The following is a 24,607-nucleotide window of genomic DNA, read 5'->3' as shown; positions in this document are numbered from 1 at the left end:
GCCTGTAAAAAAAAGTATGGTATTCACATCACTATATTAAAACTGTTGTACTGTGTCGTGTTAAATGTTGTTTCACGAGTGGAATGCTGGACACTGCAAATGCAGACAATCTGTACAAAAATGCGAACATTTCGCGTGCTACATACGTACGATTGGATTCAAGTTATTCGAATTACTGTAGTGATTATTCGTACTATACAGATTTTTATTAACATAAAACACATTTCTTCAGAAGACCGGAAACCAGTGCAGTTAGCACTGACGTTTAAAGAGAATAGTAAGACGTATAAATTTATAATTATGTATGTGCTGTTGGTTACACCCTTACACGAACAGTTTTACGTCTGAATTTCGACGGCGCGGGCTGCTAACACTAGGGCAGTCATAATGAGAACGCACACTCGCTGGACACACAACACACTGTATTTAGGCACGAAAGGGTGAGCATAGAGGCGTAAGCTCTGATAACACCACGAACCGTCGGATGTCAAGTAACCGCCCTTTTGGTCCTGTTAAAAAGGTGGGTGTGTGGGAGGGGGTTCTGTCCTGAGATTTTCACTACCTCGGAGCTGGCACACACACAGAAACGAACACACGAAGGGCTAGGTTGAGACTACAAGCCGCCCGTCCGTGGAGTCACCCAGCTCTCTTCCTCCTTGCTGTAGCAGGGCAGTCCGTCCGTTCCCATGGCAACCCACGTGGTCGGGTCCAATCCAACAGCACCAAGGAAGACGCCCCCCAAACGGAACATACGTCCAATTCATATCGGACTTGCTACATTATTCTGGATGCCAGCACAGCAAAATCTAAACACACTGGCATATATCCAAACGAAACAGCCATCTTTCTTACGGGTCTCTTTTGACAGGGCCAAAGAGCGCTTCCGGATGACGTAATGAGCAGTCAACATATAAATAATAAGTAGAACCAGAAAGGCAGTCATGTGATTACACAATATTTTTTCTCCAAAACTGAAAGTGTTGCATTTTATGTGAGGGGGGGGGGACCTGCTGCATATTAGAATGCAAAACAAAATCATTCTGTACGGGCAGCGAAAGCCCGCCTGAAAATGCTGAGAAGTTTGAATGTATGGAAACTGTTATAAATCAGAATTATATTTATGATAAAATTAAAGAGCCCATTACATTTGGAACGTGCCTGCTACCACCCCGATCAAAATCTTTTATTTCTCGCGCCTTGTCTAAAAACCCAAAGACCACTAACATACGAAATTATGTTCTGTACTGTTTCAGCATTTGCTAGTTCTGGCACCTTATGTCTCACAAGACAGGCAAGAATAATTTCGCTTAGTGGGGGTTGGAGTCCGACTGGGTCCACTCGGCACGGCGGCCACTGTTGGCCTATTGTAGCCTGCCCCGTGTGATTATGATGGAGAATTTGGTGGAAGGAAGATTGGCAGGGGAAACCGAAGTACTCGGAGAAAACCCGCCCCAGCGATACTTTGTCCAACACAAATCCCGCGGTGGGAAGCCAGCGACTAACCGCCTGAGCTATGACGCGGCCCAGGCAAAAATAAGTAACGCACGGATAAATGAATACACAATTTTAATAGGAAAATCTTAAAGGATAACACAAATTTGAAGACATACACGTAGGAGTAAAACTGTTTCTGGGTTTAATCAATCAAGCACACCACCATGAAGACGTATGGAGGGTAGAAGTATAGCTCCACCACTTTTATCCCGACTTAACCTCGGCACTAGTTGGAGGTGAGTGGTCAACTCACTGTCCTGCCAATTTACCTCTGGGGAAACATACCCCGGTACCAGAGTTCCAAAGCCGGTCTGGACGTTATGGAGAAAATATCTTGTTCCTGCCGGGAACTGAACCCCGACTCCAGCCATAGGCGTAGATATTAAACTGTGTGATACATTCATGGTTGCATGGATTAATCTTGCGTTACTCTCGTTACTGGGAAACACTGAGACTCTAAGTCATATTCTGTCTTAGCTATAGGGACCTGTCGGCAGCTGATGGCAAACACCCCACTTCAATTCTAGTGCATGTTGAAGCGCGTGTGCATCTCACCATGGCATCTAGGGCCTTCTTACTTAGAGATCTGGCCTCCAGGTCTGTTCCGTTAAACAAAACCGGAAGTATGAACCGTTTCTAGACACTTAGCAGAATTCATCGGACGTACGATCAGCTCATGACAAAACCTCTACCTACACAGGACACCGCAAACACAATCACGGACATATATCCACGCCGAGTGGGTTTTGAACCCATGACCAGTATTTCAGCAATCGAACACAGAACGCGAATTGAACCGCGCGACTAATGCAATCGGCTAAATCTACTTCAGAAGAAATAATATAACCATAAAGGGTGGCCAAGTTCTTCCTAACCTCGCATTAGATTAAACTTCCTATACTGCATGACCGCAGTTGATGTTTCCTTGCAAGTAAACCGGAAGAGGCCATCAACGAGTATGGGAGCTGTTTATTTCCAAAAAACCACTCGAAATAAGACTCTGCTCTTAATTTAATTCTACTTCTCGTTAAGATGACAACAGACATTCTGAAGGATTCAGTTATCTTACTTACGTTCGTCACGGCAAATGCTGAGGCACAACCTTGAAACAGGCTTTCTCATCCGGCGTCCAGCAGACACTGAAGGGCACTTACATACATTTCTCATAATGAAGTCAGATCGTGTTGAGCCCTTTTTATGCGTTCGACCTGTGCTGTTTCCAGTTATTGCTACTTCGGAATTTCCGAATGCCGTCTTCTGGGATGTGGAACCGTGTGTTAACTGACGTTTCGGAGGAACGTATCGCCTCCATCTTCAGGGTACAAAAAACGCGAGCGAGGAACCAGCGTGAGCAAGTGGCTGCAGCCAAATATAAAGTTACTAGCAGCTGAAGTTGACGGCCTCATTTTCCAACAAGATGGCGTACCAGCCTATTTATGTGCCACTGCACGCACTGCTCTGGACGAACGATTTCCTGGCCGATGGACCGGTATGGGAGGGCCGATTAATTGGGCTCCAAGCAGACCTGACTTAACATCCATGGACTTCTTCAAAGACGTCGTGCACAGCGAAACGGTAGTCTCTCCTCTCGATTTGCGCCGAGGGGTTACGGCGGCTACCGCTGTGGTGCCTGCGGATATGCTGTCCCGGGTGCGGAGTGAAGTGGAATTTCGTTTCGACGCCTGTAAGGCCGTCAATTGTGCTCACACTGACTTGCACTAAATTGTAGTACAACCTGGCGAGACTGTCTTCTAGTGTTTGTTAATAAGGAATTTTCATGTCAAAGCAGTGTGGCAATAAAGTTCGCGAACTCATCGCAATAAAAGTGACATATACCTCAATCACTGTGGTCGCCTTCAAAATACTCCCCTTGTGAAGCTATGCCCTGATGCCAGCGCCTAGTTCACCCTTCAAAACAATTTTGGAACTGGTTTTGTGGATTAGCCTTCAGTGCTGCCGTCGTATTACTGTCATCAAAATGCCTTCCTTTCAATTATCTTCGCGAACAGTAAAAAGTCACTGGGGGCCACATCCAGCGAATAGGCAGGGTGTTCCAGCACAGTTGTTTTACTAGCTAAAAACTCCCTCACAGACAGGGCGGTGTGAGCAGGTGCATTTTCGTGATGCAAGACACCAAAACATAATCAGACAATAATAGACGCCACTCATAAAGAGACTGCCATAGATAACAACACTGTTGTGAAACGATATTCAAACGTCATAAAACCATACTGCAGTTTGTCCGCTGCTTCCACGGCAAGCATACGGCGGCGAATTCGCGAAATTTATTGTCAGAACTCGTATGCACTAAGAAGTTTGGAACTGGAATGTTCATAATCATTTTCAGCCACGATCAATTTAACTGAATTTCCCAAACGTACACAATTTCTCCCAAAGCATCACAGCACAGGAGTATGATATACAGAAACGAAGGCCAGGAGCACATAACTGCACCATCGTCAGATCTGGATGGCTCCCAATAACCTCCCACTCAAGTTTTGAGGAACTAACAGAGACAAAGATGGGAAGTTCGCGGTGATGGATGGCAAACTGAACGACCCTGAAGGGTCCTCAAAATACAAATAACATAGAGCTTTGGCACAACCCGCGGCCCTCCTCCCCGACTGCATGATCGATAGTGAAGTTAGAGCATCTATTGTTAAGGTAATTTAACGCAAATAAAACATTACTTCTTCAACCATCGGGCGGATTGGGCTTTCTGTTTGTTCAGATTCAGGATTAAAATACGAAATAACGAATATTTACAGGCACCTGGCAGACTCTTTGACGGGGATAGACACATTTTAATGTCTGTATCTATATAGGGATACACATCACAGAGTTATGCAGTGGGACTCGAACCTCAATCCTTGCGTTCCAGCGAGCCCAAGTATCTTTGACCGCGCAGTCACTGTGACAAGATGCTTCTTTTCAAGACAACTGTAAGAACTGTACAAAGAAACTTTTAAGGGAGGAAAATAACACCACAACTGGTTGATTCTCTGCCTACTTTTCTTATTCTGAAAAAATAAAAGTAAACTCATGAGATCACCTTGCTGTCTATGTATACTCCGCCCCCCCCTAACAACTTCCGAATCTCTGAACCAGTCTTCATGAAACTTGGTAAATACATCATGCCATCTGAGTTCATTTCAACGGCGTACTTCATAAATCCCTTCCATCAGTCTGTATGTTTGTATTCCTCCTACCGTTGCTAGGCAACGGCTGGGTAAACACGTTCCCGCTGCAATGAATACACGCAACAGAAGAATTGTTGGACGTGTCATTTTCTATGCGGCCCATGCCGTATCAAAGGAGAGTGTGGGTCTGCGTATGTCCCTTATCGTTGCTAGGCAACGGCTCGATAAACACGTTCCCGCGACAACAGAGAATTGTTGGATGCGTCATTTTCTATTCGGTCCGTGTCGTAACAAAGGAAAGTAAGCGGCTGGTTCTTCCCAGAACTTCTTGTATTTAACGATTCCACTTCAACTGCAGACTACACAACGCTGAATGACATGGAAGAACTTGGGAACATACACACATATTTGAAAGAAGTCGCGGTCTGTTTCACGATCTGTTCTGTAATTTGCCTGCAGGGAGTCGGCATCAAGAGAAAACTTAAGGATAAACGGTGACACGGGTTTCCATGTACATAGGTACGGCTGTTATAATCTGCCCAGTTTTGCCGTATTTCCTAAACAACCCTGTGGGTAACAAAAATCTGAAGGCAAAATTACCATATATAAGCATTTCGATCGATACTCGAATTATCAGTTAGGTCCACGAGTCAGAAGAGAGCGTAGTACAATTTCGCCTTAACGCTTTGGCGATAGTTTTCTACACACAAAGCAGAAAATCAGCTGTACATTAGAGGCCGGGCTGGGTCAACTACTGTTCCCCAGCAAATCTGAAATGCTGAATTTGAGGTGATTATGAAGAGTACTGCAGGTCACGGCAGCCAAGCGGTCTAAGGTATGTACTGTCGGAAGCCGGATCGTGGGTTCGAATCCCACACAAGGCATCAATGTCTGTGTTGTCCTGTGTTTAGGTAGCGGCCTTTTGATCGCCCGTCAAAGGAGTCCTACCGTCTGTGAAAAATGATCATGAAACTCATAAATCAACCCTATGCTCCAAAGTGGGAGCGAGAGAAAAAATTAGTACTAGTTTCTGGGATATGCCGCCATGTCATCGTGAAGTTCACTGACGTTCCTCAAAATCACTGGTGAAGTTCTATAGGATTACATGGCATCAAATCCCAGACGACAGTACTCAATCTTAAATGCACTGTGATGACAACATGAAGCTCACGTCACTTCCCGTAACAAAGATGAGCCCGCGAGACAAGCTCTACTTATACAGGATTTGTATGCACGTTGCATAGTTAAGATGACGACCGCGACACAACACGGACAGGTTCACAGGGTATCGCCACGGGCACCGATATTGTGCGACATTTTCACCCACAGGACGCAGGACATAAGCAGGAACTTCACAAGAATTTAATATAAGAGGCAAGGTATAAAAAGTAAAAGTAAAGGTATCCCTGTAACAGGACGTGGAGGACCATAGGGCTGTGAGATGCTGAGGCTCTTACATTTTCTAGACAATCGGCTCATAGACGGCGGTAAGGTTGTCAGCCTTACGCGCCGGCCGCCCTTTACCTCCAAGAATATTCCTGGTACTCATTTCTGTTAGAGGCTGAGTCGACCCCAGGGCCATAGTGCGGCTGGAAGAATTAGGTAAATTAAAAAAAAGACCTTATCGGGATTCGATCTCGCGACCTTTCGGCTTGTAGCATATAGTGCTTTAACCAACTACGCTACCGCGTGCCCCCTAGGGGCATGGTATACCAAATTTAAAGTTTACACAAATGTAGTCTGAGCAATTCCGCTTGCCTAAATAGCACTGATATGAACTTACTGCACATACTAATCTGTCTTTATGACAATCACAACGCATTCGACCCAGACCACATCTGCAAGACGTACATCTTTTGAGAAACTGGGAAGTCTGATTTGAGCTCAGGTATAGGACCAACATGGCCAAACATTAAATTCCACAGGTTAAAAAACGTGGTTTCAAAAACCATTCCCTCACCTATGTTGGACTCCTACTTGCAGGGCAAATATACGGGGGTTGGAACTTCAATAGTGGCAACTATTTATTTACAACTGATACAAAATAGATGCATGTTTCGAAAGTTTTAGTGCCCTTCAATGTAGTCACCAGCATTGTGTACAACCTGTTGCCAGCGATGTGGAAGTCGTAGGATACCTTTAGCAGCGCCTGTTGTGTTGACAGTTCGAATGGAGCGGTCTACTGCCTGAAGAATCTCTGGAACAGTTCTGAAGCGAATGCCACGAAGTGGTCCCTTCATCTTAGGAATCAAGTCGAAGTCACAAGGGCTTAAGTCCGGGGAGAACGGTGGATGGTACAGCACTTCCCTGCCCCATCGATCGAACAAATCAGCCACAGCTGCGCTGCATGCGGCCGAGCATTGTCCTGCAAAATGATGGGTGGGTTCTGCAGAAAGTGTCGCTGCTTCTTTCTCAAAGCTGGTCGCTGGTTGTGTTCCAAAAATGAACAGTAATACTGCGCATTGACGGTCTGCTGTCGGGGAACGGTATGCGTTAGGATAACACCATCATAGTCGTACACGAGAATCACCATAACTTCCACATTGCTGGGGTTCTGACGAACTTTAGATTTTCGTGGTGACCCGTAATGACGCTATTCGTTCGACTGGCGTTTCATTTGTGGCTCGTACGATTTGGCTCATGGCTCATCCATCGTAATGATACGGCGTAAGAAAGTCTCTCCTTCGCGCTCATAGCGTTCCAAGTGGTTACGAGCAGTGTCGCATCGTAGCCATTTCTGCATTTCCGTCAAAACATGCGGAACCCATCGTGATGAAATTTTTCTCATGCCCAGGCGTTCCTTCAGAATGTGAAGCACAGTCGTATGCGCTAATCCTGTCTCTCGGGCCAGCTCACGAATCGTATGGCGTCGATCACTCTCCAGTAACGCGGAAAGAGCATACACTTCTTCTTCACTGACGACAGGACGACCTGGCCGACGCACGTCTGACACATTTTGGCGTCCCTCGTTGAAGGCTTTTACCCACCTTGCCACTGTTCTGTAAGGCAATGCAGATTCCCCGCAAGCCTCTTGAAGACCTTGATGACACTGTCTTGCTGTACGGCCTCTGGCACATTCAATCTTCATCCAACTCCGTTGTTCCTGCTTCGAAAACATTGTGACAACACTACATTGGTGCGCCAGCTAACACGAGGGTCTGTTCTTCTCGTCACTGCGCATGCGCGTGATGTGGGAAGGGAGAGTCCATTTGCTCTGAGGTAAGGTAGGTATGTAAAAACGTGTAGTATAAGCGACATTATTTGGTTCCGTTGCATGGCGTCTCTACAGCAGTTCTGCCACTATTAAAGTTCCAACCCTCGTATGTATTTACTTAATCCGCTCCTCGTGCACCTTACGGTGTCGAGGTTCTGTTTTTTCATTTTGATCATTTTACAGACGGAAGGACTACTTGGACGAGGGATCATTTCGTCGCAAGGCCTCTACCTACCACAGGAACAATACAAACACAGAATAAACACACATACCAAACATCCATGCCTTGTGTGGGATTAGAACCCACTATTCCGGCTTCCGAGCGAGCGAAATGAGTACATGCCCTACACCGTGACCGGCATGGCAAATATAAACTGAGGAAATTACTTAGGAATGAGAATGATGTGCTAAAGCACTAACTTCTTCGTTTCACTCAGCATACCTGGTTTGCTGTATCTCGTGTTGATTTATATGCGTAGTCATAAGTACGTTATATAATATTTCTTCATCCCCCAGACAGGAATACTGCGACTGCACTATCAATGGCAAGTGAAACTCCCATCAGAAGCCAAATGTAATAAAAGATCTACTACAAGAACTTGTTAGCCAGTCCACTTCAGAATTACCAAGGATTCAGTTCAGATCTTCCCAACAATGCCGGGAGAATCTTAGGCTGAATCTCTTTGTATCAATTCATAACATACTCAACTTTGTTCTTCAGGTAACAGTGGAATCCCTACTAGATTAAGTGGGAGGGGCAGAATATGTAGCACTGACACTGGAACTGTGAAATGCAACGATAATATGATCGGAAGATCTCAGAGAACTTGGGGCAGATAAGGTTAAGAAAAGGCAAGGCAAAGTTGTCCTTGAGCTTAACTAACTAAACACTACGCCATGAAGGCATATATGGGAGAGGATGTATAGACCCAGGTTTGCTTGACCTCGGGACTAGTTGGTGAGTGGTCAGCTTCACGCCCCGAACGCTTTACCCCCGGGGAAGGAGTCCCCGCAATCCTCTGAAGAGGAGGCTGGGTGGACCCCAGAGACTACCTACATGAGATCGTCAAGTGAAATACTTGACCATACTGGGACTCGAACTCCGACCACTGGGTCGTCCAGCCCGTAGCCAGTCGTTATACCGACGGTGCTATCTCGGCTCTTTGGTAGATGAGGGTAGGTATAATAATAAAATGGATCTTAAGAGATATGGGCTAAAGTTATGGTCTAGATCCAAGTACCACATCTCAACACAGAATATGTGAAAACGGTAATAAACTTTCGTCTTTCACAGGATATGACTTTATCTGACAGATGAATAACTATGACATAACTAAGTCGGGACAGTGACTGGCTATGGGTTCGAAGATCGGGGCACGGTTCTTCGTCCACCAGGTCCAGACCGGCTCACGTACCGGTGACTCTCTCCGGGCCGAGAGTGAAACTGATCACTCACTGCCAGTTAATGCAGCGGTTAAGAATTTGTGAAGCTCATCTCCACTTTCACACGCGTCATCTTTATAAAGCGCTATCAGGGACATTTTACATGATAAGAACGTTTATTTAATGCCTTTATATTGTTACGCTGGTACAAATTACATATTTTAAGACCGGAAGCGAACAAAACACGTAGCTCATATATAAGGTACGAAAGAACATGTTTTCCTCTTCGGAACTTATAACAATTCTACACTTCCTTTGGATACAGCAGCCATTCGAACCTAACTTCATTACCGGATCCAATTAACACTGAACGCAAAAGGTGCTGCTCACAAAGCACCAAGTCTGGGCGAAAATTGAAAGCACAAGAAATTAAACAAATGAACGAAGAAAAGTAAGACAGAAAGAAAACGAAACAAAGAAAAAATCCAAACAAAAAGACGAGAGCAAAAGAAAGGCACAGTCAGAATCTTTGCATTGCGATGGCGCACAGCACAATACGATTTGTCCTGCGGGTTATCTACCCACCATATTTCAGACGGTTATTTGACGAGCCCATAAAATCAATTTCTTACTCGTCTCCTATCCAATGGATACGGGGGCGTGAAGCAGACCACTCACTTCAATCTAGTGCTGATGTCAAGAATGGCTGGGCTATACCTCCAACTCCTCATGTCTTCATGACACAGTGCTTAACTATTTTTGTAATTGCTAGTTGGGTGGGACTAAGTCCCTTGTACTGCGGCCACTTCTGGCCTATTGTACCAGCCCCAGATGATAGGTGAGGGTGATTGTGGAGCAATTGGTGGAATGAAGATTGGCAGGGGAAACCGAAGTACTCGGAGAAAACCTGCCCCAGCGCCACTTTGTCCGCCACAAATCCCACTTGACCAGACCCGGGATCGACTAACCGCTTGAGCTGTGGCGCGGCCTAGTGCTTAACTAAGCACAGGTACAACTTTACCTTTACCGTTCCCTTCTCCTGTTCAGGAAGAAAAGTAACCTCAATGCGCAAGCAAAATAGACCACTGTAGGTCGCGATGCAGGGGATGAGAAGGTCCACCCCTTATACAACCTCAATGCGCTTAACGATTAGTAACAGAAAGGGCATGTACCTGGGCATGTGTATCTGAAGTGAAGCCGGATTACACCAGCAATTACAAAAAAAAAAGTATAGCTATCCCTGGAACAGGCGGTGGAGGCCCATAGGGTTGAGGTGTCGAGGGTCCCACATTTTCTAGACAGTCGGCTCATAGATGGCAGTGAGGTTGTCAGCCTTACGCGCCGGCCGCCCTTTACGCCCCAGGAAGATTCCTGGTACTCATTTCTGTTAAAGGCTGAGCTGATTCGAGGGCCATAGTGCTGCTGGAAGGATGACGTGAACTGAAAAATCCAATGACCTCATCGGGACTCGAACCCGCGACCTTCCGGCTTGTAGCATAGTGCCTCAACCAACTACGCTACCGCGTGCCTGTTCCTCACAGAACTTACCGAATGTCGCAGTTAACATTCCTGCTTGGTACAATGGAGGCCCTGCGCTCGATTTTCTGTCCAAGGTCGACTGTCATAACGAAGGGTTTCCTTCCACGACTCCTTTCCGCACTCTTCAATTTATCATTCAACATTAACGTCCCGCTCGATGTATCCCTATATATCCATGGAGCAGCGTCTTTCTAGAAGTTGATACTCAAGCTATCACAAAGTTATCTTCTTTTAAGAAACTAGCGATTCACTGCCGTCTGGATCACATTCTGAGCCCGCTGAATGCAGTATCACCTTCAAATACTATTTCATCGAACGTTGTGGCTAAGTGCTTTGCATTCTGGAGAACCTGGGTTTTAATCTCAGTCCGGAGTATGGCTATCCTACTGTCGGTGTTCGCAGATTTCCTGAGTCCCATCAGAAAAATGTCTGAATAGTACTTCAAATTACACCACGAACGCATTTTTATTCCACATCCTCTTTAATTCATTATTCATGAATCATCTTCAACGCTATATAATCTGAGCTACTGACAGCGTCGAAAAAATAAACCGCACACTACTTCTCTAAGACCCCTTTTTACTGTTATTTTCCCAACTACGTCTCCAAAGTAGTCTCTTCCCTTAAGCTTTTAAGACTAAAATTTTGTAAGCACTTCTCCCTTCCCCCATACTGCTCCATGTTCGGGGATATATAATCTATGGAGATGGAAAAGCGTAGTCGCATACACAAGGGAGATTTGTTTTCTTTTTGCAGTTTGTTTTCAAATACTTTCCGTAGAGCGAGGCCCTTCACTCATGTAAGCATCCTAAAAAAACAAAATGTTCAAGAAAAAATCTTTGCCTGCCGAGCGATGCCGTCAGTCAGCTCACAACAGTGCAACGTAGAGGGATGACACTTCTACTGGAAAGCGTATGTTCATTATCTGTATTCTGTGTAGTTAGATTTTCGCACATCAGCTGATGACCCTCTGCACGAGATTATAGCTGGAGGTTCGTAGTGGCCAGTGTCAATGATTTCAAGTGTTACGATGCTGTACATCTAAAGAAAATGGTACTTCTCCCACTACTCACTGCTCCGTAGACACATTACAGACCTAACCGAGAACGCACAATAACCTATAAATGTTAAACGGTAATGTAAAAGTTTTTACAAGAAATTTTGCTAAGAACTAATCACCTTACTTTCCTATTTTACGACATGGACCGCATACAAAACGACGCCTCCAACATTTCTTCGTTGTCGTAGGAACGAGTTTACTAAGATGTTGCCTAGTAACAATAAAGGGGATACACACACCCACAGACTCCCCTCTGATACGACACGGACCGTAAAGAAAACGATGCCGTCAACAATTCTACTGTTGTGTGTATTCGTTGCCGCAGGAATGTCTACCGAATCGCTGCTTTGCAACTATAGGGAAGATATATATTGTCACGTATCCTGGTAACGCAACAAGTAATTATTGGGTTCTCTGGATTGATGAACCGATGTACTGGACAATCACCAGGCGGATCTACAAGTACGTGTACTTACAACACCTCAAAAGGTTACTGGAACAGTAACACACAAAGTCTTGAACACTTCCACTCTTATTAGATGCTCCTTGTACGAATTCGGTGAGTAGGTCTGTACCCAATCTCTTCTCTTCTGTCTTGTTCTCGGACTGGGCTTCTACTGCTCGGTAGGACTCTTCCAGTATCTAATCTTCTCTTCCGTATTCGTGTTCTCTCAACCTAAGCTGACTTTACGCCGACCGGATATGAAAAATTTCGTGCAACGGCTTACTTCTTCGTTTTTTGCGGTTGTCATCAAAACGTGTCTTTAGTTGTTGTGTGAAGTCTTTACCTTGCCGTTACAACGGAAACGTTTCTGTACGTCTTGTCTAGGAACTTATGTCTGTCATAACCTTGGAGACGTGTTTCAACAAGCCGTTACCTAGCAATGTATTTACATGTCACAATATACTTACCGAGTTTCAGAAAGATTAGTTGAGGCATTCGAAAGTTGATATACAGACGCACAGACAGGAAGGTGATCTTATAACCCTTACTTACTTACTCACGGAGCTGAGCCCTTCTTCAGCTACTCAAGAATTTCCCAGCATTTCATGGAACCCGAAGGTATATTACCGTGTTCACAAGAGCCCCCCACTGGTCCCTATCCTAAGCCAGATCAATCCAATCAATACCATCCCATCCTATCTCTCTAAGATCCATTTTAATATTGTCCACCCACCCACGCCTTGGTCTTCCAAGTGGTCTCTTTCTTCTGACTTTCCCACCAATATCCTATACGCATTCCTCGCCTCCCCCATTCGTGCTACATGCCCTGTCCACCTCATATCTTATTACCATACTGTTATTTTTTCAAAACAAGGAAAGTAGGCTAATAACAACGCAAGAACTGTGAGACTTTCGGCAAAGACTCCAGTCTCGAATTTGGTAGGAATAAGAAGCACTACTCCGCGAGGATCCGTCAGTCCCTCGGAAACGGCATGTTTCTTAGATTATTTACGGGCGTTTTCTAAACTGTATCGAACTGGTTGATTACTGTGAATATCGGATTTCGAAGTATGTGAAGGTAGGTGATTGTGGACTACCTGAAACTTATAGCACAATTAATCGGCAGAGCACGGAGAAAACAACCGAAAACCTCTGTCAGAAAAATCGGTCTCCTGCCCGGGGAAAAGAACCGTGGGCTTTCCGTAAACAAAATACACTTTGGATTCTAAAGGACGGAGCCAGAGGAGAAAGATGGAGACCTACCGTTGGTGGATAATCAGAACGCGCTATCGACTGTAATCAAGCGATAGTTTCCAACTATTCAGAGAGTAAATTCTGATGCCGGTCACAAGCATAACTCACGGACAATGCTGTCAGAGTGAATGTGTGTGACAGAGAGAGGAGAGAGCTTGGATGCACATGCCTTAACCCACAATTCACTGCGTGGACAGTTCCAGTTATGTTCAGAGTAAAAAGACAAAATATGACGTAGGGAAAACTGTAAACATCTGACAGAAATCACGCTCAACTGTTTCTCCATTCATTGACGGATTTTACTGGAGCTGATTTCATTTTATATTTATTTTAAAAACAAAGCCTCCTCATCTAAGAAGTACCGTACTAACATATGGATTAAGTTTTATTATCATTTTATTTTTATGCACTCACAAGTAATGCTGATTAATTAAGCACGGTTATATACACAAAATACACTGCCAATGTCATTTTAACTTTTGAATTCTACTTTGTCTTTGGAACCGCCCCCGTGGTCTAGTGGTCAGAGTTCCTGGGTTCGATTCCCGGCTCTATAAGATTTTCTGAGAAGTAGCGGATCTGGAACGGGGTCCACTCAGCCTTCTGAGGATAACTGAGGAGCTATTTCAAGGAAATAGCGGCTCCGGTCTAGAAAACCGAAATTAACGGCCGTGGGGATCCGTTACGCTGACCACGCGACACCCTCTATCCGCTAAAGTTGGCACTAACTTCGCCGACAAGCGGCGGTCGCTCGGTCGGTATAATTAGCTTGCGGACTACAGGCCACGGTGTTTGCTCTTCGTCTTTGGAGGTTTCATGTTCGAATATCGGCCCGGTGACTGTATCTTAGCGTCATACTGTGTGAACTATTTATTGTAATGTTCCGTCGACACAATTCATGTATAAACTGAATAGATTTACAGTGTTTTCACCATACATGTTTCGGAGATTACCATCATCAGGTAAGTTATATTATATAAACACTCTACTTTCCTGCTATTGTTCCCCTACACTGGCCAGTGTTTACAATTACTCGTAGCGTTAACGCCGGATGTATTTCAAATGCAAGTTTAAACATAAGGTTAAAATTAAGTGTACTCAAGTTAGAACAAAATAATAAAATGAATAGATAAATACTTCAATATTTTATATCTGTTTTATTATACTGCGATGATTATGGTTGCTGATGTGAAATAGGCCCGTGTATCAACATCTATTCCTACTGTAAATATGTGGTGTGCTCATATTACAAATCCTAGTAGACCAATTGCTAGTATAGCAAAAATTATTCCTAGGTTTCCGAAGGCTTCTTTCTTGCCTCTTTCATGACAGATGATATGAGAGATTATACCGAACCCCGGTAAAATTAAAATGTACACTTCTGGATGTCCGAAGAATCAAACATAAATCATATAAATGTGGACCTTGTTCCACTACTCAGAAAAATAGTGCACACGCATCTACAATCAACACACGGCGATCCAACTGCAGTAACTGCCAAAACTTTATTAACAAGGGAAACGTGCCGATATGTTATGACATGAAATGCAGACCGCATATGACAGGAAGCCGAAAAGCTATAAACAAGGGGGAAAATCTTAAAAATTCTAATTAATAACCATAATTATCTGCTAATTTTATTATTTTGTTCCAAATGAATTAAAATTAATTTTAACCTAATATTTAATATTGTAATGAAGTGGCTTGACAACCGGTAAGGTCAGTTAAGCGACCCCGTCTTTGTAGATTCTAAAGGATTCTGACGATGGTGTATAACACAGAATTACTGGGTTTTTGGACTTCTTCCATCGTCCGGTATTCTAGGAAAACAGAAAACACGACGTTTCGGAAACTGGATCTGTTTCTGTCCTCAGGTGAGAGGGGGGGATGCTTACTCAGTTGGGCCCCTTAGAACGAGCTAATCCAAATCACCGGAGATTGAGATCCACTCTTTCTAAGGGGACAAATTGAGTAGGTATCTCCCTCTCACCTGATGACGGAAACAGATCCAGTTTCCGAAACGTCATGTCTTCTATTTTCTAGAATACCGGACTATGGAAAAAGCCCAAAAATACAATATGTGTGACCCCGTCCTCGATGATGTGATGCAAGTAGGACTTTTTTTTTTTTTTGAGGAGAGATTCACTGCCCTGATCTAGAAAAGATATGCTAGCTCTTGATGCTTGACATTTACCAGGACGGCGTGGGGGGTGAGTAGGCGGAAATTTTCTTATTTTCCCCAACAGTGACTCCCTTTAAGACGCCATAAGCCAATAAACAGGGATCTAAAATTCCCAGTCTTCAAACTCTTCCAGCCTCTTATTCTGACTCACTGAATGAGGTTCATTCGCGATTTCTCTGACTTCTCTGAACAACCAGACGACAGGTCTGAGATTTAAGCTTCAAAGACATTTCCCGCGGGCGTACCAACATTAATTCAAATACAATGAAGATGTATCAGTGATACATAAACGAAAAGTTGGTAATCCGTGACAAATATTCCAAATAGTTCACAGAGATATTGGGTTTTCGGACTTCATCTATCGTCCTGGTTTTTTTAAGATAACCAAGAAAAGCACGACGTTTCGGAAACTAGATCTGTTTACGTCCTCAGGTGAGGGAAAAACGCCTATTCTGTTGGGTCTCTTAGAAAGAGCTAGCCTCAATCACTGGCACTCCAGGCGTTTTTCCCTCACCTGAGGACGTAAACAGATCTAGTTTCCGAAACGTCGTGCTTTTCTTGGTTATCTTAAAAAAACCAGGACGATAGATGAAGTCCGAAAACCCAATATCTCTGTGTGTTATACACCATCGTCAGAATCCTACAGTAATTCCTAATAGTTATAAACACACAGCAGATATAAGAGTACATGCCAAAGCCGAAACTGCCTGTTCCATCACTGAGTTTACAAGTTCATGGGCATCAGTGTGTCTGTCCGCATTTTTCGTATCACACTACCGACTATGGCATATATATAAAAATTGTGAGGCGAATTTCAGTTTGAAGTTCGAGTCTAACTTTGAGTATTCTCTTCTAAAAAGTCATTAAATAAAAAAGTACAGTACATGCCATAAAATGGGGGCACGGGTTCGAGTCTCGATGATGTGGATTTGAATTGACCTAATCCTCTCAGCCGCACTATGTCCTTGGGGTCGACCCAGCCTCTTAACAGAAAAGAGTACACGGAATCTACCTGCGTGGTAAAGGGCGGCCGGAACGTAAGGCTGAAAACCTTACCGCCATCTGTGAGCTGACTCTCTAGATAATGTGAGACCCTCAACGTGTCACAACCCTATGGGTCTCCATGGCCTGTTACAGGGATAGCCTTGCCTTACCTTACATGCCCAAATACGGCCTACATCTAATTAAGAAAATGGTCTGCAACAACATATTTGTATTCGCAATAAATGAATATCAAGGCCAATGAGATATGGAAAATCTATAGAAACGCTCTGGAAAATAAATTTACTCGACTGGACAACGCTTTGGCAGCCGTTCCTTTCAGTTTACGTACAACACGAAGACAGGACGTACATGTTGTTCAAGGGATGAATCTTTTCTCTTACGGAGTCTGCAAAACCGCTATAAATACATTCTCACATAAGCACTATCCCACCACACGGCGTTAAACCCTTCATATAATTCTGTATACTTGAGGCCTAGCTGCAGACCAAAATCATAAAATGAAAGACAGTTTATCCTGGGAGCTGTAAGATCTATTTAATAGCGATGGCGAAATGCTAAATTGCGATGCCCTAACTAATTCAGTCTGCTAAATGCGCATTTATGCCCTGGCAAAAAGTAAATAGATCTTCTCTTCCCCACAGCATCCAAACCGACTCTCGGGCCCACTTGGGGATAAAAAACCGAAACGCGAATCTAGCCACCAAATGTAGAGATTAAAAATGCGGTGAGTTGTACCTCCACTATCCAATACGTATCCATAGCATTAAGCTTTGATAAAACACTGCAGCTACTTTAACTTTATCTTCTCATCCCCTTAAGTTTCCCTTAAGCATTTTCGAATTAAATTCTATATGTATTTATAATGGAGCTGGGACGCCGCGGTTCATACAGCGACTGGCTACGGGCTGAACGATCGAGCGTCGAAGTTCGAATGCCGATAGGGGCAAGAGTTTTCTCTTCTCGACGTCGTCCAGACCGGTTGTGGGGCCCACCCAGCGTTCTATCAGATGGACGGGGGGGGGGGCTCTTTCCCCGAGGGTAAAGCGGCGTGGGCGTGAAGCTGACCACTGAACTAAAATAGTGTCGAGTTCCAGAATATCTGGCTCTACACATCCACTCCTCCATACGCCTTCATGATGTAGTGCTTAATTTGTTTGGCACAGGGCCGATTTCGTATTTTATGAATTTACAATATATCCAAGCATACTGGATGCCACTCCCATATCATTCTTCTCCGTCCAATCACATTAATATCTGGCGCAGAACACAAATCATGACAGTGCTCATAATGCCGCACACCCACCCACGTTTTCTGATAGCTCCTGTTTCCTATCCAACTATCTGCTCAGCACAGCGCTCCCAAACGCAATCCAATCATATATACAGAAACGAGACCGTGCGTTTTGTCGATTGCTGCGGGGTCAGAACGCGACCCTGCCGGTTACGATGGCAACAACATCCTGGCGTTTCTATGGGAACAACTGCCACCCTCGTCACTGAAATACAGAACCAGGTTGTTGCTACCGCAGCTCGCCTCGTTCATTGCCCCAGTTACTCGTACGCTACGCGAAATTCTGTGGACAGAAAAAGAAGTAGAGGATGGGGTTACGCGGTGACGTTGGACAATCTTGGCACTGGTTAAATCAGAAGAGCCTTAAAATTTCACGGTACGAACGAACCAAAATGAAAATATGCGCCGACGTTTCGAACACAACCGCCTACAGTTCAGAAGAAATGCAAGAAGTGATTTACATGCACAGTGCGATGTGCAGTGTAATTACGTTTGCAATTACTTTATACGTAATACATGAACACCAAAGTCTAAGTATGAATGTAAAATCGCAAAATAAAACATAAGGAAAACAGGTTTTCACTAATGTGATGCCATTTTTTGCATACTTTCCTAATTTTGAAAAAAAAAAAGTACGTTTATGAGTCAGCATGCTGTCTGTGAATCTCTTCCCTGTGAACTTTTGAACACCCGAACAAATCTCTATGAAACTCTGTACGTACATCATGACCTGAGCCCATTTCAGCGGCGTGCTTCATTAATCCCTCCCATCAGAATGTGTATGTGTATCGTTGCTAAGCAACGACTCGGTAAAAACGTTACCACGGCAACAAATACACATGCAATAGCAAAATTGTTGGAAGAGTCGTTTTCTACGCGGTCCGTTTAGTGTGAAAGGAAAGTAGGCGGTCAGTTCTTCGTAGAACTTCTTGTTTCAATGTCTGTTACTAAATGACGCTAACAGTATGGAGAATATACAACGTTCAGTTGTATGTTTGTTGCTCGATGAATCAAATCAGACTTGTATATTTCCAGAGACGTAACTTACTGCTAACTGCTTCTGGTCAGTTACGTAAAATGAAATTCAAAATATCCTATCTGAAATCACTTAGAACTCATCAACAGCGAATAACAGTTCCATAGAGACCTGTGGCTAACCAAAGCCCTATTTTGACGATCAGAGCTGTCTTGATCATTACTCACTGAATTCGCTTGAAGCAAACGCAAACAGAAGAAAGAAAACATGAAAGATGTACTGGATTTTGGACAACAGTTTACAAATGAGTTGTACGCGATTCTGCATCCTTCACTCACATCGCTCTTCATTTACTGCTCGTCCAGTAAGAGCTCAATTAATAGAACGGATTACTCTGTACAGAATCATAAAATTGTACTTGTACAGTACAACGAAGATTCATATATAAAAACCAAATGTCCGTCAGTTCCACGCTGGTAAACAANGAAACGTCGGTTAACACCACATATACACGGTGCCAAATCCCAGAAGACTGCTTTCTTAAAAAAAAAATGTTCCTCTTGGTGAACAACCATGGGAGTTTGGAGTCTCAATTTCACTATTCATTTTTCCATAAGAAAAGCGTTCGGACCGTGAAAACAGAAAGCAATTTTCATATATTTTATAGTAACGATGGTACCAAAACGTGTTCTGAAAGCCAGAGAATATATGTGAAAGTAGAGAAGTTAGATGCACGAGACCAGGAACAAAAACTGTTTCTGAAATTGAACTGTAGACTTTTCTATACGGCCATGACATAAGCCACACCATCCATTTGTAACACCTCGATTTTCAGTAACAGGACGTCCAGGGGAAAAAAAAGGTATATATAGAATGTTCCTCCTGGATAGACATTCTCGAGAAACCTACTGAATATTTTTGAAAAATATGCACAGGGGTGCCCATCAAAATCGCTTTTCTCCAAACGGCGTGTAGCAGGAAAATGGAAAATACAAGAAACGTTCCTCTTGGTGAGATACCATTGGAAAAGTAACTGTTTCGGACACCAATAAAGAAACACAGAGTACCCAAAAATACGACTCACACTTTAGATGTGTCTCATATCACGAATAATTTTACATATGTGCCACTTGCAACAGTTCCATTCTACAGTGAAGAGAGGACATACGTGTAATTGTTTAAGAAATTGTTTCGAACGATCTGGTACAAAAATCTAAGTTTACGTTAGATTATGGCGAGATTTATTTTCATTTCGTTTCAAGATAACGGCCAGATATTTACTTACTCATGGAGCTGAGACCTTCTGGAGGAGCAGCCAATTCTGCAGCTACTCAAGAATTTCCCAACATTTTATGGGAACCGAAGGTTCATTACAGTGTTCACAAGAGCCCTCCACTGGTCCCTATCCTGAGCCAGATCTATCCAATCCACACCATCCCATCTCTCTAAGATCCATTTTAATATTGTCCACCCACCTATGCCTTGGTCTTCCCTGTGGTCTCTTTCCTTCTGGCTTTCCCACCAATATCCTATACGCATTCCTCGTCTCCCCCATTCGTGCTACATGACTTGACCACCTCATCCTCCTTGACTTGATCATTCTAATTATACTTGGAGAAGAGTACAAGTTATGAAGCTCCTCATTATGCAGCCCTGTCACTTCATCTAAGGGACAGCTATTACAGTTTTTAAAGCAAGTTCTCTTGCAAGGATTTTCGACCTGGGGTCACTCTGATTAACTGTTAAGTAATTTAATTACGGCTTTGTTTTATTTGCAGATGTCATACGCCGAACAAAACTTCATGATGATAACTAATTGCGAGAAGATGAAGACTTCGAATGTGGCCTATTACAGGCGCTATAACAACATTTTCCTAGAGACGCACAGGAAAATCATGGACGAGGTGCATAAATCTAGAATAAAAATAAAGGATTCTCGACAAAGTATGACAGCCAGCATGGTGTTTCCCGATACAACGGCACGTAAAATCATGCACCGCTATTGTAAAGACGTGTGCATGTAGGCGCGTTTCTGTATGTGCTATACTCCAAAGACAAGGAGGCGAGGCAAGTGATAGGCTGAACTGAACGACGATGACTACTTTGTTGATCACTTAGGAACACATCAATCTTCGGTGTATCAAAGGAAACAACCGTGTGGACTGCACAAAAACCATACAGGCGTTCTCAGCTTCGACAGTAAATACAGGAGGGCTAGGTTAACTGCCTCGCCCATTCTTCGTTGGAGGGTAGTATGTATGCAAGTACAAGCTTATGTTCACATTATTCTACATAATTGCGCTTTTAATTTCGAATAAGTTATTCCTTTTCGAACTATTCATGAAGAACATACAGTTCCCAATAATGAATTTACGGCTGGCAATACTGCAGAACGCGTAACAAATGACGAATCTAACGACAAAATAGTTATTCCGTGTGTAACACGCAATCAACAAACTGCAGCGCAGGGGCTGCCCAACTTCACAATGCTGTTACCACACTGTATCAACTATTGTTAAATGTGTCGACACATATTTAAATTCGAAATGTCACGACACACTTAAGAACCACGTCACCGCACAAGGGTTCAGACACCCGCCGCCAACACAGGGCAGCCAAGTTGCCCGCGCCACGAAAACCTTTAAATCAGGCAGCTCCCACTGCCCCACGCTAACAGAGTTTCCGTGTACTGTTTATACTGCTTTGCGCCGAATGCAGTACTCTGTATACGACTGGGAGTAAAACATGAAAACTGTGTGCCCCACAAAAGTAACCTTTCATAACTTAATAATACTGTTGGTACTATACAGGGTGATTCACGAAGTTTTACCCCCACTTAGGGAGGGCATTCCTGAGGTAATTTGGAACAAAAAATGTTAATATACTAATGGTATCCAACTCATAATTAAAGATATACAGTAATTTGAAAACTGGCGAAAAATCTGTTTTTCTTTGAATTTCAGTCAAAACAAATTAGAAATACAATACAAACACTTTTTAAATCGTTAATGTTTTAGGAAGGAAGCATTCTAAAACCATTTATTTTCACAAATTTCTTAATTTTGCATTGTGCAACATTTTTCATCGATTTTGTGTTACAAAATTACATTATTTTCAGCATCCCATTCTGTAAACATACCAACAGTTGCATATCAATCTGTTTCCTTTAAACTGTAGTGCTTTAGAAGACGACTGGATTTACTTAAGATTTTCAAAAATGTCTCCCTGCACGTCAACACAATGCGTCGCACGCGTATGAACCGCTCTGCATATCTTCCTACGCGCAACATTCAAACCGGTCTACCTTATCTGCTGACATAGCTGACTGGAACGTATGGTCGCCCACGCTGAAGCATAGCGCTGCATTCACAATGATGCGTTTCGAAAATCTATTGTTACTCCGTAACTATTGAAAATCGACCACAAGTTTATAAGGACATTTTGCAGGAAATAACCCCAGGAATATGTACCATAAGCCGGGGTAAAACTTCGTGAATCACCCTGTATATACCGGTACACACTGTGTAACACAAGAAATGATGACAGACTGTCAACAATTAACGTACCTTGGGGGCCACGTTAAAATCTAAACTCAATAAGATAAATATTGACACAAAAAGTACCAAGTCCCGAATCCAGCAGACGGCATGGAATGAGAACTGAGCTGAAAGGGAAATACGTATAACAAGACACACTGCGAAGAAGTCATCAAAACTGAACGAATCGAAAGTCAGCTCTTCCTTCCTCGTAAGATTTCAGTTTACCACGGTAGTTTTATCTTCTGGGATATAATACCGCGTAGTCCGTTCAAAATCAACCGATGATTAAGGAGGAACATGTCGCCTCTATCTTCAGGGTAAAAGAGTATACCAAAATGAATTATTCTTAAACCCTGAAGATGAAGGTGCAATGTTCTTCCGAAAGGTCGGTTGATTTTCACTGGACTATAAGCGTTATATCAGAGAAGACAGAACCCTTCGTCTACTCTGTTGAGTGACATTCTGAACACTGCTCATTGGTCTAGTTTCACGAGTCATAGCGATTCGGAACACGGTTTTCTTCACCAGGTAACAGCGGAAAGAATTAGAAAAAAATAATCTTATTTCATTGGGCGCTTGGTAGATCTAGTATCACCTGGATCTTAGTGGTACGTGAAAAAGCAGGGCAATGTGCAACGTCCAAATATCGGTCAAAGAGATCACTTTATTGTTTACTTTTCCGATCGGTCACACTAAATCTGACTTTGGCCTGCAAAGTAACAGTCACGTGACTCTGTTTGCCAGACGGCCGGATGCATAGATGATTTCCCGCGCTACGTACCGGAAAGCGAAAGAAACTATATTTCAGAATATTCATAAGAAGTACAGGGCCAATACAGTTGAGCTTAAACCGGACCAAACCGACTCCTAATCGAGAATAGAACAGGCATTTATATTTAGCGCCATCCCCACTGACAGGAAAGTACAAGGATGACGATGTCAACACCGGACCAAACTGACTCACAATCGAGAATCGAATATGCATATACTTATGAAGCACACACTCCACCTTCCTAAAACCCGACTCCAATGCCACAAAGAACTGTTTACTCTCAAACTCTTCACGACAAATCAGACTGTTAAGATCTGTCTAATTTTCAAGAAGTTAAAACTTATGTGCGCGCGCACGCGTATAACAATTAAGGAGGTAAAACGCGGTGTATTTTAGAGTTCCCAATTAGTAATCGTCATTGTGTGTAACACGTAACCTACTGCTGTTCACAATCGAAACTATTTCACCGGTTCACTACGCTTCTATATTCATTTTTCTTACAAATACCATAAAAGAGAAGCCGGGGTAGGGCAGCCGGCATAGCGACTGGCCACGGGCTGGACGACCGAGGGGTCGGAGTTGGGGTCCCGGTAGGGTCAATAATTTTCTCTTCGCCACGTCGTCCAGACCGTTTCTGGGGTCCACCCAACCTCCTATACAATGGGTACCTGGGGCTCTTTCCACGGGGGTTAAGCGGCCGGGGCGCGAAGCTGACCATTCACCTCTAGCTAGTGCCGAGGCCAAGAAAACGTGGCTCTATACATCCATTCATCCATACGTCTTCATGGCGTAGTGCTTAATTTTAAGCACCCTTTTAAAGATTTATGATCATACAATTAATGCGAGATAGTGTTCTCATCTCATTAATTTGCACGCACATTGTGTACGAGTAGATGACAGGAAGACAGACGTATAAAAATGGGAAGTTTTTGAGGGAGCATTGTGCTTACAGATTTTGTAAAAGTCTATGAATTAGTTACTATATTATATTTAAGCATCCTGTTGCACTATATAGTTCTGTATGTAATAATACAAATGCCGTCGTGAATGAAACAATTTATTTGGTTGTAGTTCTTTGTCTTTTCTTCCTCCACACTACATGTTTCGGCCGTAACTGGCCATCATCAGGTTTATTTTTCACTACGTAGCTGTCACACTGCACACAATCCAAAATATAATACACCAGCCTGTCAGTTTTGTTTTAAAATCTCGCCAACATACGCTCGTCAATTTGATTTTAGAATTCCAATTTAAAATTTAAAGTTTTACATCACAGGGACACCTGCTCTGTGTCTACATGTGCTGCAGCGGCT

General features: G+C 43.4%; 1 protein-coding gene across 3 annotated transcripts in view; it reads right to left on the bottom strand.

Annotated features, from left to right (window-relative positions):
- LOC111871788 (UDP-N-acetylglucosamine--peptide N-acetylglucosaminyltransferase 110 kDa subunit) overlaps positions 1-24,607 on the bottom strand; it is a 163,298-nt gene that overhangs the window by 48,698 nt on the left and 89,993 nt on the right. The window contains exon 1 of one of the 3 annotated variants that reach the window (XM_023865121.2): positions 329-605. The exons of 1 other annotated variant lie outside the window; for it this stretch is intronic. The gene's annotated coding sequence lies outside the window, so the exon portion shown is untranslated. Of the gene's footprint in view, positions 1-150; positions 242-328; positions 606-24,607 lie in introns of those variants that run through there. One more of the 3 variants, XM_023865123.2, reaches the window with a different exon arrangement.

Source organism: Cryptotermes secundus, unplaced genomic scaffold, assembly GCF_002891405.2.
Source record: "Cryptotermes secundus unplaced genomic scaffold, Csec_1.0 scaffold846, whole genome shotgun sequence".
NCBI lineage: Eukaryota > Metazoa > Arthropoda > Insecta > Blattodea > Kalotermitidae > Cryptotermes > Cryptotermes secundus.
The sequence above is the reverse complement of the archived record's forward strand: the minus strand, read 5'-3'. Positions and strand labels throughout refer to the sequence as shown.